Raw genomic sequence first — 15,771 nt, forward strand, 5'->3', positions numbered from 1 at the left:
GCCCATGTCCCCTCTACGTCCCTCTATAGCCCCTGCCCCACCATACTGCCCCATGTGCCCCTCTACAGCACCTCTATAGCCCCTGCCCCCACCATACTGACCCTGTCCTCCTCTACTGCCCCCTGTGCCACTCTACAGCACCTCTATTTCCCTCCATAACCCCGGCCCCACCATACTGCCCCTCTACAGCTCCTCTATTTCCCTCTACAGCCCCTCTTTCCCTCTAAAGCCTCTGCCCCACCATACTGCCCATGTGCCCCCTATACAGCCCATGCCCTCCTCTACAGCCCCTGTCCCCACTATATTGCCCATGCCCCCCTCTATTGCTTTTGTGCCCCCTCTTTATCCCGTGTGCCTCCTCTATTTCCCTCTACAGCCCCTCCCTCTGCCCCCCTTTCACACGCCTCTACTGCCCCTGTCTCCCCCCTCTACTTCCTCTACCCGCCTCAACAGCCCCTGTCCCCCCCTCTACTTCCCATTTACCCCCTACCATACTGTCCCTGTGACACCACTTTATTGCCTCAGTGTCCCTCGTTACAGCCTGTGCCCACACCATACTGCCCGTGTCCCCCTCTACTGCCCCTGTTTCCCACCATACTGCCCGTTTCCAACCACATTGCCCCTTTGCTCCTTTGCTCCCACCACAGCCCCTATACTCCCTTCTACAGCCTCTAACTCCCTTACTTCACATCCCTTCCACTCCCTTTTACACCCCATAACTCCAGTACAGCCCCTATTCCCTTACTACAGTCCTTACCCCCACTACAGCCCCTCTCCCCCAATTGCTGCCCATATCCCCCACACTACAGCCCCTGTTCCCACTTGCAGCCATCAACCTACTTCAGTCCCTAACCCCCTACTACAGCCCCAATTCCCCACTACATTTCCTAAGCCCCCAATTACAGCCCCTGTCCCCCTACTACAGCCCCTAACTCCTCAATTAGAGCCCCTATTACCCCACTGAAACTCACTACCCCCCCAAGATTAGGTTCTGGATCTGCCCCTGCTCTGTATACCTGTCTGCATGTCTCTGTATGACTATGTCTGTCTGTGTCTGTATGTCTCTATGCCTGTGTCTGTATGTCTCTGTATGACCGTATCCATATGTCTCTGTATGCCTTGTTCTGTATATCTTTGTGTGACTGTCTGTGTATATATGTCCCTGCATGCCTGTGTAAGTATGTATCTGCATGCCTGTATGTATCTGTATGCCTTGTTCTGTATGTCTCTGTATGCCTGCATCTTCATGTCTCTGTATGTCTGTGTTTGTATAAATGTGTCTTTATTTATCTATATGCCAGTGTCTGCATGTCTCTGTGTGTGTCTGTATGACTGTATGTCTGTGTACCTGTATTGTCACGTTTAAACATTTGTTATGAAGGAACACAACTGCAGATTTCGTATAGTTGAATATTTATTAAAGAAAGTAAAAGGTAAAAACTTTAATTCCAAATTACAGGCACTGTAGCTTAAGTAGTAAATGATAACTGAAGTCCACAGTTACAGGCACTGTAGCTTTAAGGAGTAAACGATAGAAAATTGCAGACACTGAATCAATAAAGAGTCTCTTAATAGAGTTAACGGTTTAGGTGAGAAGTAATTACAATAGCTGTTCCATACTTTAACTTAAGCAAGCCAGATGCAGATAACTGATATGAAGTATGAGTTGAAGTTAGCTGTAACAGGATTGTTTTTACCGAAGGACTTTTGGAGACAGGTAATAACAGCTTTTAGATGCAACTCTTATCACATTGGTTTTACTTAGCTTCCTGCACATAGAACACTGGTTCCCGAGATATCCTCAGAGGCGTATGAAGAGTGTTTAATCTTTAGTCTTGGATGAGGAGAGGTGAAGGGAACTTTGCAGAGTCTTTCAGTCCGGTCTGGTAGCAGAGGCTTTCACAACGAAGTTGTAGCCTGGTTGTGAGTAAGGAACGTAGTTCAATAATCCAGCCCTGATCAGCTGGTGCAGTCAGATTAAATAGGCAGACCGTGTCATAAAGGGGTGTGGCTAGACTCCGTGGAACCAGGAAGTAAGAGGATACCGTAGTTAAGGCATTACAGTACCCCCTCTCTAATGAGCAACCTCAGGGTGCTATTGACTTGGCTTAGAAGGGTAACGCTTGTGAAATTTGGAAATTAATTTGTCAGCATGAACGACAGACGAGTTTTCCCATGTATCTTCATCAATTCCATATCCTTTCCATCTGATGAGGTATTGTAAGGAGCCACGATGGATCCTTGAATCCAGTATACTTTGAATTTCGTATTCTTCTTCACCCTGGACCAATATGGGATCAGGAGAAGTAGTGACATTTCTTTGGAAAGGATCAGGATGATGAGGCTTCAACAAGGACACATGAAAAACAGGATGTAGCTTTAAAGTTGGTGGAAGTTTCAATTTAACGACATTACGGTTGATAACCGATATTATTGGAAAAGGACCAAGGAAAAGAGAACTTAACTTCTTTGATGGACGATTTGTAGAGATGTTCTTTGAGGAAAGCCAGACAAGATCACCAATTTTATAAGAAGGTGAAGGTTGTCTTTTTGTATCAAAAAACTTCTTTTGATTGGAGGAGGCCAATTCTAGATTCTCATGCAATTTCTTGAATAAAGAGGACATATGAGAGATTTGATTCGAATCGGAGAGATTAGATGAAGAAACTGTCTGAGCAGGAAATGAGGAAGGATGGAATCCATAATTGGATAGAAATGGAGTCATTTTACTGCTGGTATGAAAAGAGTTATTGTATGCGAATTCTGCCATGGGTAACCATGTTATCCAATCGTCTTGTAAGTGAGAGCAATAACATCGTAGATATTGTTCTAGGCATTGGTTGACTCTTTCAGTTTGTCCATCTGTTTGAGGATGATATGCAGATGATAGTTTACGTTGGATATGAAGAGTGGCGCACAATGCATTCCAGAATTTGGAGGTAAATTGAGTTCCTCGGTCTGAAATGATTTCGTCTGGCAGTCCGTGAAGTTTAACTATGTTATCAAGAAATATTTTCGAAAGTTCAGAGGATGTGGGTAACTTCTTTAAAGGAATGAAATGAGACATTTTCGTGAAGCGGTCTACCACCACTAAAATGGTGGTATGATGATGAGAAGGAGGTAATTCTACCAGAAAGTCCATAGAAATGGATTGCCAAGGTCGTTCAGGAATTGGTAAATTCAATAATTGACCAAATGGTTGATGATGGGCATGTTTTGATCTTTGGCATACAGAACAAGATTTGACATAAGATTCAATAGTTTGGTCTTGACGAGGCCACCAATAGTATCTTTTAGACAATTCAAGGGTCTTTTTTATACCTGGATGACCTGCCAGAGGAGAATCATGAATAAATTCGAGTACTTTAATTCTGAAAGAGGGAGGTACGTAAATCCGGTCTTTGAAGTAGTAGAGACCGTTTTTCTTGGATAATTGAATTGATTTAGGAAGTTCGAGAGCATCTTCACTGAGATCTTTAATGTCATCAATAAGAGAAGATAAGATTCCAATGACTTTAGGCGAAGGAGGTTCAATTTGAGTGTCTTTATGGATCCTGGAAAGGGCATCAGCCTTTTTGTTTCTAGACCCAGGTCTAAAGACGATTTGGAAGTTGAACCGGGAAAAAAAGAGATTCCATCTCACTTGTCGAGCAGACAGTGTTTTATTGGAGTGAAGATATTCGAGATTTTTATGGTCAGTATATATGATTAAAGAGTTCTGAGCACCTTCAAGAAGGTGTCTCCAGGTTTCTAAAGCCGCTTTGATACTTAATAATTCTTTTTCTCCTGTAGGATAATTCTTTTCGGCAGGAGATAATGATCGTGAGAAGAAGGCAACAGGATGAAGAGGTTCTTGAGGAGTTTTGTGTTGAGAAAGGACAGCTCCAATTGCAAATTCCGAAGCATCCGTTTCAAGGACATAAAGACATGAAGGATTTGGAAGTTGAAGAATAGGAGCTGTTGTAAATTTTCTCTTTAATTCAGTGAAGGCAGTTTGAGCCTTCTCGTTCCAATTGAAGGGATGTTTTTTACTGTTAAGTTGATTGAGTGGGTGAGCTATTTCAGAGTAGTTTTTAATAAATTTTCTGTAGAAGTTGGCGAACCCTAGAAATCGCTGTAATTCTTTTACTGTAGAGGGAACAGGCCAGTTGATGATACAATCGACTTTTGAATTATCCATACCTATTGAATGAGGGGAGATGACATAACCTAAGAAGGTTATTTCTTTGACGTGAAAAACACATTTTTCGGGTTTAGCGAATAATTTGTGAGTTCTGAGTCTTGATAACACCCATCTGACATGTTTTCTATGTTCCTCAGGAGTGTTGGAGTATATGAGAATATCATCTAAATAAATGATGACACAGACGTCCAATAGGTCTCTAAAGATATCATTTATGAAATGTTGAAAAGTTGCAGGGGCGTTGCAGAGGCCAAAAGGCATCACCAGATATTCGAAGAGGCCATATCTTGTTCGGAAAGCAGTTTTCCATTCATCATTAGCCTTTATCCTGATGAGATTATATGCCCCGCGAAGGTCAAGCTTAGTGTAGATGGTAGCAGTTTTTAATCGTTCAACCAGTTCATTGATGAGGGGAAGAGGATAACGATTTTTAACTGTTATTTTGTTTAAGGCTCTGTAATCAATGATAGGACGTATAGTCTGGTCTTTGTTTCTTACGAAAAACATACTTGAGGCAGCAGGTGAACTAGAGGGTCTAATGAACCCTTTCCGTAGGTTTTCATCTAGATATTCTTTGAGAATTTGTAATTCAGCCTCAGAGAGAGGGTAGATGTGCCCAAAAGGTACTGGGGCACCAGGTATGAGGTCTATAGGACAATCGTAGGAACGATGAGGCGGGAGCGTTTCAGCTTCTTTTTTACTGAAGACATCTGAAAAGTCTGAATAACAAGAAGGTATGGTTGGTTCTTTGGAGATTTGAAAAATAGGAATTTGCTGTAAACATGTTTCTTTACAATAATGTGAGTTAAAGGTGATAGAGAAAGGAGACCATGAAATTTGAGGGTTGTGGTTCCTTAACCAATTGATCCCTATTATAACGGGATAGAGAGGTGATGGAATAACATCAAATACTAGAAATTCAGTATGAATATGATTGGTGGTTACCTTTAGAGGGATGGTTTCATGAAGAATCGGTCCCGAGGAGATAAAGGAGCCGTCAATCACTTTAACAGGAACAGAAATGGCTTTTTGAACACAAGGAATTTTATTCTTTGTTACAAAGGTTGAATCGATGAATACTCCATGTGCACCAGAATCGATGAGAGCTTCAGTCACAATTCTCACCTTATCCCACTGTATTACAAGGGATACAGGTGTGAACGGAGTGGTCGATGTTGAGGGGGGTGCACTGAAGATCGCAGAGGTATAGGCTTGTCTACCGGCCTTTGTCCGTTTTAGTAAGGGACAATCAGAGACCAGATGATCTTGAGAGGCACAATACATGCATAGGTTTAATTGACGTCTTCGGTTCTTTTCTGCAGGAGTGAGAGGACTTCTTATTACCCCTAATTCCATGGGTTCACTTGGTAAAGAAGTTTTTTCTGGAGCTTTTGAGGGAGTAAAAGATTTTCGGTCTTTAGAATGAAAAGGGGCTTTTTCTGCCTTTCTTTCTCTTAATCTTCTGTCAATGCTGATTGATAAGTGAATTAGAGCGTTCAAAGTAGTAGGGAGTTCTGTTCTGATTGTTCATCTTTTACAGCTTCAGATAAACCAATTCGAAACTGGTTGCGCAATGTGATGTCATTCCATTGCGTTTCAACAGCCCATCTTTTGAATTCAGCAATATAATCTTCAACGGGTCTATTTCTTTGCTGTAGTGTTCTGATTGTTAAATCAGCTGTAGCTTGTTTATTAGGATCTTCATAGAGAAGAGACATGGCTTCAAAAAATTCATCCAGTGAGCCTAAGATGGGGTCATCATTGTCCAAAAAGGTATGGGCCCAGAACATAGGTTCACCTCTTAGAAAGGAAATAACTGAAAAAACCTTAGATCTTTCTGTGGGATAAGCTCTAGGTTTTAAAGCAATCAATAGTTTGCAGGAATAAAAAAACTCCTTATATTTGGAACGATCACCATAGAATTTTTCAGGGTTACATACAGCAGGATCACTAGCCGAGAGCAGAGTAGTATGAGGAGTACGAGTTTGTAAATCTCTGACATAAGTGAGAAGTCTTTCGTTAGTGACTTGCAGGTCTTGCACATCTTGGGTTAGTGTATCAACTCTTTGATTCAGCGTAGTTATAGTAGAATCGAAATCTGCTGGATCCATTACAATGGCTGGATTATTCTGTCACGTTTAAACATTTGTTATGAAGGAACACAACTGCAGATTTCGTATAGTTGAATATTTATTAAAGAAAGTAAAAGGTAAAAACTTTAATTCCAAATTACAGGCACTGTAGCTTAAGTAGTAAATGATAACTGAAGTCCACAGTTACAGGCACTGTAGCTTTAAGGAGTAAACGATAGAAAATTGCAGACACTGAATCAATAAAGAGTCTCTTAATAGAGTTAACGGTTTAGGTGAGAAGTAATTACAATAGCTGTTCCATACTTTAACTTAAGCAAGCCAGATGCAGATAACTGATATGAAGTATGAGTTGAAGTTAGCTGTAACGGGATTGTTTTTACCGAAGGACTTTTGGAGACAGGTAATAACAGCTTTTAGATGCAACTCTTATCACATTGGTTTTACTTAGCTTCCGGCACATAGAACACTGGTTTCCCGAGATCTCCTCAGAGGCGTATGAAGAGTGTTTAAGCTTTAGTCGTGGATGAGGAGAGGTGAAGGGAACTTTGCAGAGTCTTTCAGTCCGGTCTGGTAGCAGAGGCTTTCACAACGAAGTTGTAGCCTGGTTGTGAGTAAGGAACGTAGTTCAATAATCCAGCCCTGATCAGCTGGTGCAGTCAGATTAAATAGGCAGACCGTGTCATAAAGGGGTGTGGCTAGACTCCGTGGAACCAGGAAGTAAGAGGATACCGTAGTTAAGGCATTACATGTATGTGTTGATTGTATGACTGTATGGCTGTGTTTGTTTGATTGTGTGCCTGCATATTTCTGTGACTATGTGCCTGTATGTGTGTGTAGCTATATATCTATGTCTATATGGCTTGGGAGGGAAAAGTTACACAAAAGGAGCCTGAGGGGAAGAGGGACACACAAAAAACAGGCTGAGGGGAGAGACCCACAGAAAAGGGCTGTGGGAAAGAAAGACACACAAAGGAGCTGGGGGGGAAAGGAGATACACATGGGGGTTGTAAGAGACATACAAGGGGGTGTAAGACACACTAAAGGGGGGTACTATACACTACATGGGGATTTCAAAAGGCTGGATATGAGACACCGCTAAAGATACATATTATTCGTGTGTGGGGGGGGGGCGGCAAAATTCATCTTCGCCTGTGTAGCCAAAAATCCTTGCACCGGCCCTGCACACACACACACAGGCAGACAGTCAAACACACAGATAGTCACACACACAGGCAGACACTCAAACACACATTCACACACAGGCAAACAGTCAAACACACAGACAGTCACAGACACACAGGCAGACAGTCACACACACACACACACACAGGCAGACCATCACACATAGTTACCTCTGTTCCTTGTGGAGGCAGACAGGCAGTGCAGCTCCTGAATTCTGGTTGTTGGGGGAAGCAGGGACTCGTTCCTGCTTCCCCTGCAGCAGTTACACGGCACTTTTAGCTCAACCCCCGCCGCACGGTAAGCCCTGCCCCTGCTGCGATTTATTTTTTTCATTTTTATTCTGGCCGGCCAAGTGTGAGCTGTGTTGGCTACAGGGCGCCCCCTGTGCAGCCGCACACCTTGCACACCCCTAAGGCTGGCCCAGACTGTGTGTGTCTGTTACTGAGTGTGTTCGTTTGTATATGTCTGTTAGTGTGTGTCTGTTAGTGAGTCTGTTTGGTGTCTGTTAGTGAGTGTGTGTTTGTCAGTGAGAGTGTATGTTTTGTAAGTGAATGTGTATGTGTGTCTGTCTGTCAGTGAGTGTGCGTCTGTCACTGAGTTTGTTTCGGTCAGTAAATGTGTATGCGTCTGTTCATGAGTGTGAGTTTAAAACCCCTTCAGCACTTACCTTTTCCAGCGCCTGGCTCTCTTGGCGCTGGGGATCTCTCCGCCCCAATCCGCCTCTACTACTCAATGCTTTCCTATGGACGACCAGCATCTTCTCACTGTGATTTTCGCAGTGAGAATCGCGGAAGCGCCTCTAGCGGCTGTCAGTTTCTCTGAAACTGCTATGTTTTCAGCTGCAGGGTTAAAGCTAGATGGACCTGGCACCCAGACCACTTCATTGAGCTGAAGTGATCGAAGTGCCTATAGTGGTCCTTTAAGTGTATGTGTATATGCATGCACTGGCGTACATACCAGGTATCTGCATGCACTGGCCCGCCGCCATGTGTTGTGGCCCCGGCCCGCGCAGAGTAAGCGTGCAGGGGGGGGGAAGGGGGCACGGATCAATTTTCGCACCGGGGCCCCATGGATCGTGTGTACGCCACTGAAAGCAAGCGATATGAAACTACCTGAGAAGAGAGAACATTCTATACACCAGACACGGATTGGGGTATAGTTCATGTTGTGTGTAGGACTGAGCCTAAAAATGAAGTCAAGAGGAAAATGGCTGTATTCCAGGAGGCCATATCGCAATTACGCACTTTAATAAACACACAGATAATTTGAGGTTTGTTAAGCTGTTCTTTATTGTATAATATAATGAGTTCAGGCACCTGGTAACTAAAATTATATATACATATTTGTTGACAGGAACAACAGCTGAAAAGGAAATATAATAACATAGATTATAAATCGAATAAAGGGGTCTATAGTTATGAGTTCAAGGTGACACCACAAATACCCAAAGGAAAGGTCGTCGTGGTGTGCCAAAACCAATGTGTGGGTGAGCCTGTAAAAAGAGTGTAGAAATATGTATTAATACCTAGACCCTATCTCACAATCGTCAAGACAATAACACCACCTCGAGATGGGCTCAGACCCCTTTAGATCCCAGAATGTATGAGACAGGATGGATCCATTCCCTTCGTTCAGGTACCTTGTTGTAAGTTTCTTGTTTCCCACCATGTTTCTTTCTTCCACGAGGAAGGTTCAAAGACAGGCCTGTCAGTCTCCCACACATGGATTTTGTACCATTCTATTTAGCTTTGGAATACTGGACCATTGACTGTGTCCAGGTTAAACCTTCTCCCCCCAATTCTGGTAGGCTTAGGGGGGGCGGAGCCTAGCTTCCAGGCTGAACAGACGTGCAGAAAACAAGCTCCTGACCAAAACTGCCATTTGGGCACAAAAAGAACCAAATCTCGAGCACGTCTTCGATCTGGAGGAAATCAAACATAGAGGGGACACCCGGGGGAACATTTTGACACCCGAATCAAGTTTGTCACTAACCGGGAACCCTGAAATCCTGCCGAGGCCTACCTGGGACCGAAACGGGGAGAGGCGGCCGCTCTCCTCGCTAGAGAACAGGCCTGCAAACTGCTCTCACCTCCCAACTCCTACCCCCCCCCTCTGGACCGGTGGGGGTCATCCCGGTCCAAACAGGGCGACTGGACCACAAGCTACTAAACTAGAGCCAAGAGGCCAGACCGGGAAAACCTGGTGAGCCACGCGGCACCTCAAGATGGCCGCCGTGACACAATCCCAGTGCATCCCTGCAAGCCAGACAGACCAGAGCTGGAAGGAGGCCTTTGAGGCTCGCTTCAACGCTATTTCCCAAGCCTTCTGGGACCGCATTGCCCAGTGTGAATCCCTGACTACACCGTCCGAGATGGAACCCACCTGCCAGGTAGCAGCGGACTCCTGTCCATTTTCTGGGCTGGGAGCCCAACTGGAGAAACCTCCAGGCCGCAGTCCAACCACCCGCGGGGCAGACCACGAGTCGGAAACCCCGGGGACCCACGATCCAACCTCACGTCGAAGGCGGATCCACGGACAGAGGGCGCTAGCTCCCATAACAGCCCGGAGCCGTAAGGACGGGGACCCGTTCCGGTACACACAGCATCTGTACTACGAGCAGGGCAACCCACACTCCAGCATACCGGAGAAAGGCATCGATATGGCCGACCGGGAACCAGATCCTCCACGGTGGCATGCACAGGGCATTGGCTGAGGACGGCTAATTATATACTTAATGGCCCATCTACTAAAGCCTAACACTGGTCTGGACTCTGACAAACCTAATGTGGACACTGTTAACCTATGTAAAGTATGGCTTACACACGCTCACCCACACAATAGGCGGCGAGGATAACCTCCCACCATAGCTTTAGCTTTGTTATTATTACTGTTTAAGCTGACGCCCAAACCAGCTTGCTCTTAAAGCCTGAGAACACTACCTTACCTTACCTTACATGACACTAAGCTGCATACAACGTGAATAATCTTATACACATTTAAATGTAAAAAATCGTGCTAACCCCTCAAATGATGCAAAGTAATATCTTTTTTTTTTTTCAAATTTCACTACTACTCCACATGTATCATTAAATGTACTGCAACCCTCGCATTCGCTGTTGTGGCGATGCGAGATCCACTGTAACTTTATGCACGAGCAAAAATAAAGAATTTAAAAAAAAAAATTCTGGTAGGCTTAATAATTTGTTGGGAAAAGAAAATTGAAGGGCATCAAGTTATAATGACAGTATACTCCCTCTTGATTACTATGTGGGTGAATGTCTCCCAATGACTGTTGTGAGGTCTGATGGTAAATAATGGGCCTAGTTCTAGATAACTTCCAATCGTTAATGCAAGCATTATAGACTATATAAGGTCTATAGCCCTTCTCCAAAAATATATTGACCAGCTCGAATGATTCCAGGTCAACATTGAATTTGGGGGGGAGGGAACAAAGACAGACAAAGGTATTTGTAACTAGGTTTAATATAATTTATAATGAGATCATCAATAGATATTGGCCTATACTTATTCCAGATCCCTGGTTAGAATGTTCAGAAAAAAGTCCAAGGGTCGCTTTTACTAAGGCCATCCATTTGAAAAATAATTCAGCCCCCAAAATGTAAAATATAAGAAATACATACAAGTAGCCATCGAATTGGATAATAGGTGTAACTCCACTTGATGCCTTACCTGTGCATAATGGTGAATGGTGAAAAAATAAACTTACCTCATTACGTCTCACTTCACTTGTAATACCTTGTCTGTAATTTATTTATTACATATGGCCTACACAGGCTTAACAAACTTAGGGGATGATTTAGGGAACATTGTCATTCAATAATTAACCCTAAACCCAATACTTATATAGCTAAACATTTTAGGCTTTACCGTAACTCTAAACCATCACATTTAAAGGGGAACTAAAGTGCCACTAGAGCTGGAGTTAACACTGTGATGTAATGATTGCAGTTTATTAAAACTGCAATAATTATCACTGCAGTGTTAAGGGACCTAGGACACTGCACCTAGACTGCTTTAATGACCTGAAGTGATCTGGGCGTCCATAGTGTCCCTTTAACTGAAAATTGTATATAAAGTGTCCCTTTACATTTATCCTGGGCAAACAATCCTTTTGAGAGAAGCAACTAAAAGGATTTACTTGATAAATACTCTACATTCAAAGGGGCTAAATGAAGAACTAGATGGTAAAGTGCTGGAGATTTTTTGTAAATAATATTATTTGCAGTTTCATTTTACTCTGTAGATTCATTATATGTACTTTGTTTAACATTGATGCGCTTCTCCTTACCTCTCGCCCCACCACTTGCCCGCTTGATCCTGTCCCATCTCACGTGATCAGATCTCTCTCCCCCTGTCTTGTGCCTTACTTAACACACATCTTCAACTGCTCTCTCTTCTGGCATTGTCCCTGCTGACCTTAAACATGCCACTGTAGTACCTATCCTGAAAAAAAAAACATCTCTCGACCCGTCCTCCCCTTCTAACTATCGTCCCATATCCCTGCTCCCTTTTTCCTCAAAGCTTGTATTTACCCGTATGTCTCACTTCCTCAATTCCAACTCTGTCCATGACCCTCTTCAATATGACTTCCACCCCCTCCACTCTACGGAGACGGCTCTTATCAAAGTTACTAACAACCTAATAGCAGCTAAATCCAAAGGCCACTACTCCATACTAATACTTCTTGACTTCTCTGCTGCCTTTGACACAGTTGATCATGCTCTCTGTCTCCAAACTCTTCAAACATAGAAACATAGAATGTGACGGCAGATAAGAACCATTCGGCCCATCTAGTCTGCCCAATTTTCTAAATACTTTCATTAGTCCCTGGCATTATCTTATAGTTAGGATAGCCTTATGCCTATCCCACGCATGCTTAAACTCCTTCACTGTGTTAACCTCTACCACTTCAGCTGGAAGGCTATTCCATGCATCCACTACCCTCTCAGTAAAGTAATACTTCCTGATATTATTTTTAAACCTTTGTCCCTCTAATTTAAGACTATGTCCTCTTGTTGTGGTAGTTTTTCTTCTTTTAAATATAGTCTCCTCATTTACTGTGTTGATTCCCTTTATGTATTTAAATGTTTCTATCATATGGCCCCTGTCTCGTCTTTCCTCCAAGCTATACATGTTAAGATCCTTTAACCTTTCCTTGTTTTTATCCTTAAGTTTTATCCTGTTTTTTATCCTATTTTCTAATTTACTTAAATGATTTGGCTTATTCCTCCTGGAACATCAACCCTGTTGCAAATTTTAGTTTCATCAGCTTTTTTAGTCCTCTCATGGTTTTCCTCCTATCTCTCCCAAGGCTCATTCAGTGTCTCTTTTTCTAATGATACCACCTCCCTTTGTCCTGTCTCGGTTGGAGTTGCCCAAGGCTCTGTCCTTGGTCCCCTTCTATTTTCTTTTTATACTGCCTCTCTTGGCAAACTTATTTAATTTGGATTCCACTACCACCTGTACACTGATGACACCCAGATATATCTTTCCTCCCCGGATCTTTCCCATGCCACGTGTCACTGCTTGCTTTTCTTCCATCTGTGACCGGATGTTCTCCCGCTTTCTGAAACTCAATCTCTCTAAAACTGGCCTGGTCTTTCCTCCTCTTTCGCTCTTGCTTCAAGTTAGTGGTATCCACATAAGTCCATCCTTGCAAGCGCACGATCTTGGTGTCATACTTGATTCTGGCCTCACCTTTGAGCCTCACATTCATTATGTTACCAAATCCTGTAGATTCCATCTTAAAAACATAGCCTGCATCCGCCCCTTTCTTACGCAAGATGCTAAGGAGCTGGTCCATGCTCTAATAATTTCTCGCATGGATTATTGTAACCCTCTCCTAATTTGTCTTCCCAGAAACCGTATTGTCCTGCTACAGTCTAATGAATGCTGCCGACAGACTGATTTTCCTCTCTAGTCGGTCCTCTCACACCTCACCCCTCTGTCAGTCCTTACATTGGCTTCCTGTATACTATAGGAGTCAATTCAAAGTACTAACCCATACCTACAAAGCATTGAATAATTCTCTTATATCTCTTCACAGATCCATAGGTATGCCCCTTCTCGTTCTCTCTGCTCTGCCCATGACCTTCTCCTGTCCGCTGCTCACACCCGTATGGCCAACTCACACTAGCAGGACTTCTTGCGGGTGGCTCCCTTCCTATGGAATAGCCTGCCCACCATCAGATTCTCCCCTAGTCAATCAAGCCATTGTTTAAGAAGTGCCTTAAAACACATCTCTTTAGGAAAGCTTATGGCCTCCCAGACTAACCTCTACTTCACATACCTGTTTCTTTTTCTCTTCTCCAGCTCTGCTTCACTCCCCCTTATTTGATTGCTATCTACTGTCCTATTTTATACCCCACCTCCTATAGATTGTAAGCTTTTTTTTTAGCAGGGTCCTCTTCAACCCATCATTCCTGTAAGTTTTCTTGTAAATGTCCTATTTATAGTTAAATCCCACCTCTCACAATACTGTAAAGGGCTACAGAATCTGTTGAGGCTATATAAATGGCAATAATAATGTTGTCCAGTAGACATACTTTATTTTAAATGTATAATTGATTGATCATCTCCTCCTAGCTTCTCCTGTTCTAAGCATCTTAGAACATGCCAGCCTAGGATATCTTGAGAAAGGTCATGTGAGGAACAAAACATGTTGATGTAATACTGGCCATGGCCAGCCAAGGCTTTGTCCCTCTCCCCCTACTATTCTTGGAAATTTCAGCTATCCACCTGTGAACATTATGCTAAGTGCCCACCTTTCCAACCCAGCTGACCTGCAACATCTCCGGCTCCACAACACCCGGAACCTCCTCTCTAGTTCGGACACTTACCACCTTACAGCTCTGTACACAATAATTGTGAAAAAAATTTTACCACCAGATACTTGGGTCTCTTTCCTTCTGGGAGTGCTCCACATATATATATAGGCTTAACATTGGCAAGCGTATGTGCACATTTAAATTTTTTTTTAAAATATAAGCAAGATCAACATAACAGGCTTAACAATGGTGAAGTGTTACTGCAATGTAGGTTAGCATGTGTGTGAATTAGGTTTCCTTGCTGTATACTACTGCAGTATTTTGAGTGCTGGAACAAACAAGTCTGCTTGAAAAACTAGGCTGGTGCTTCAATCATAAGGATCAGCAGACCTGAAGAGTATCAGTGAAGTAGATTAGGTAAATAAGGGAGTATGCTGGCTGTGCTATACAGTTAGAACGTCAGCGTGAAAAATAAAAGTAAATAAAACCATTAATGTTTAACAACGCTATTCTAGCTATACCCGTATTGTTATGCTGTCACAGGCTAAACATGCAGTTTCTATCATGCTAGTCAGGGATGTCTAGGTTGTGTGAACTTGTAGCAGGTTCATGAGTAGTTCTAAACAGAGGTATTAGAAGAATAACATAAAATAATAATTAGTATTGCATAACATGCCTGTTCTGGTGCATATGCTGTCACTGAGCGTTAAGAAAAGGCTTATACTAAACACACTATTCTAAGGACTCACTGCTGCATGTCGATCAATAGTTGTACGAGAAGTTGTAGGTCACCGTTTATGATATATCATATAGTAGTTGAACAGTTGTTAATCAAGATTAAGTAGCAGGAGCCTGGCTTGGCATCTGGGCAGTGCGGTTGAGCTACCAAGTGTCTTGTCAGACTTGTGTGCTTGCCGCAAGGCGAGTGTTTGCGCTATAGGGTGTTGCTAGCGGTAGCCCTGTCCCATGAGGTGCGTGAGGCAGCGGCTAGAGTCCAGCACTGTGTGCCTGTAGGGATTCCCCTTTCAGCCTATACCCACCGGTATGGTGGTGTCCCCCAGAGCGGCGCTGTGTGGGTCTTCCTGCCAAGGTGAGAGTTGGCCATTCGGTGGTAGGTTGAGGCCTATGGGTATACCGTTTAGGCCTGCGGGGTGTCGCGGTACATTATCCCGTGTGTTCTCTTGGCTCGTCGCTGCTGTTTGGGAGCGTGGAGCTGAGCTGCGTTGGGCTCGAGTGTGCGGGTCAGGTGGGTTGCTTGTTTGTGATATTGGCTTGGCGGGCGCTCTCTCATATGCGTGAGGGACAGTGTGTGTACCCGGGTGGCATGGGTCTCTGGGCCCCAGCCCTGTTATGCGGCATTACCTCCTGCGTGCCGCTGCGACTCTGGTGTGTCGCTTGGAGTCTTGCTGGTTCTGTGTTTTATGCCCGGCTGTCTTGCACGTCTGTGGATAAGAGCGGGTATGTGGACCCGGGTCATGTGGCTTTGTTGCTTGTATCGCCGACTTTCGGTGTCTGCGTGGTCGGG

This window comes from Pelobates fuscus, chromosome 2 (genome assembly GCF_036172605.1).
Source record: "Pelobates fuscus isolate aPelFus1 chromosome 2, aPelFus1.pri, whole genome shotgun sequence".
Taxonomy (NCBI): Eukaryota; Metazoa; Chordata; class Amphibia; order Anura; family Pelobatidae; genus Pelobates; species Pelobates fuscus.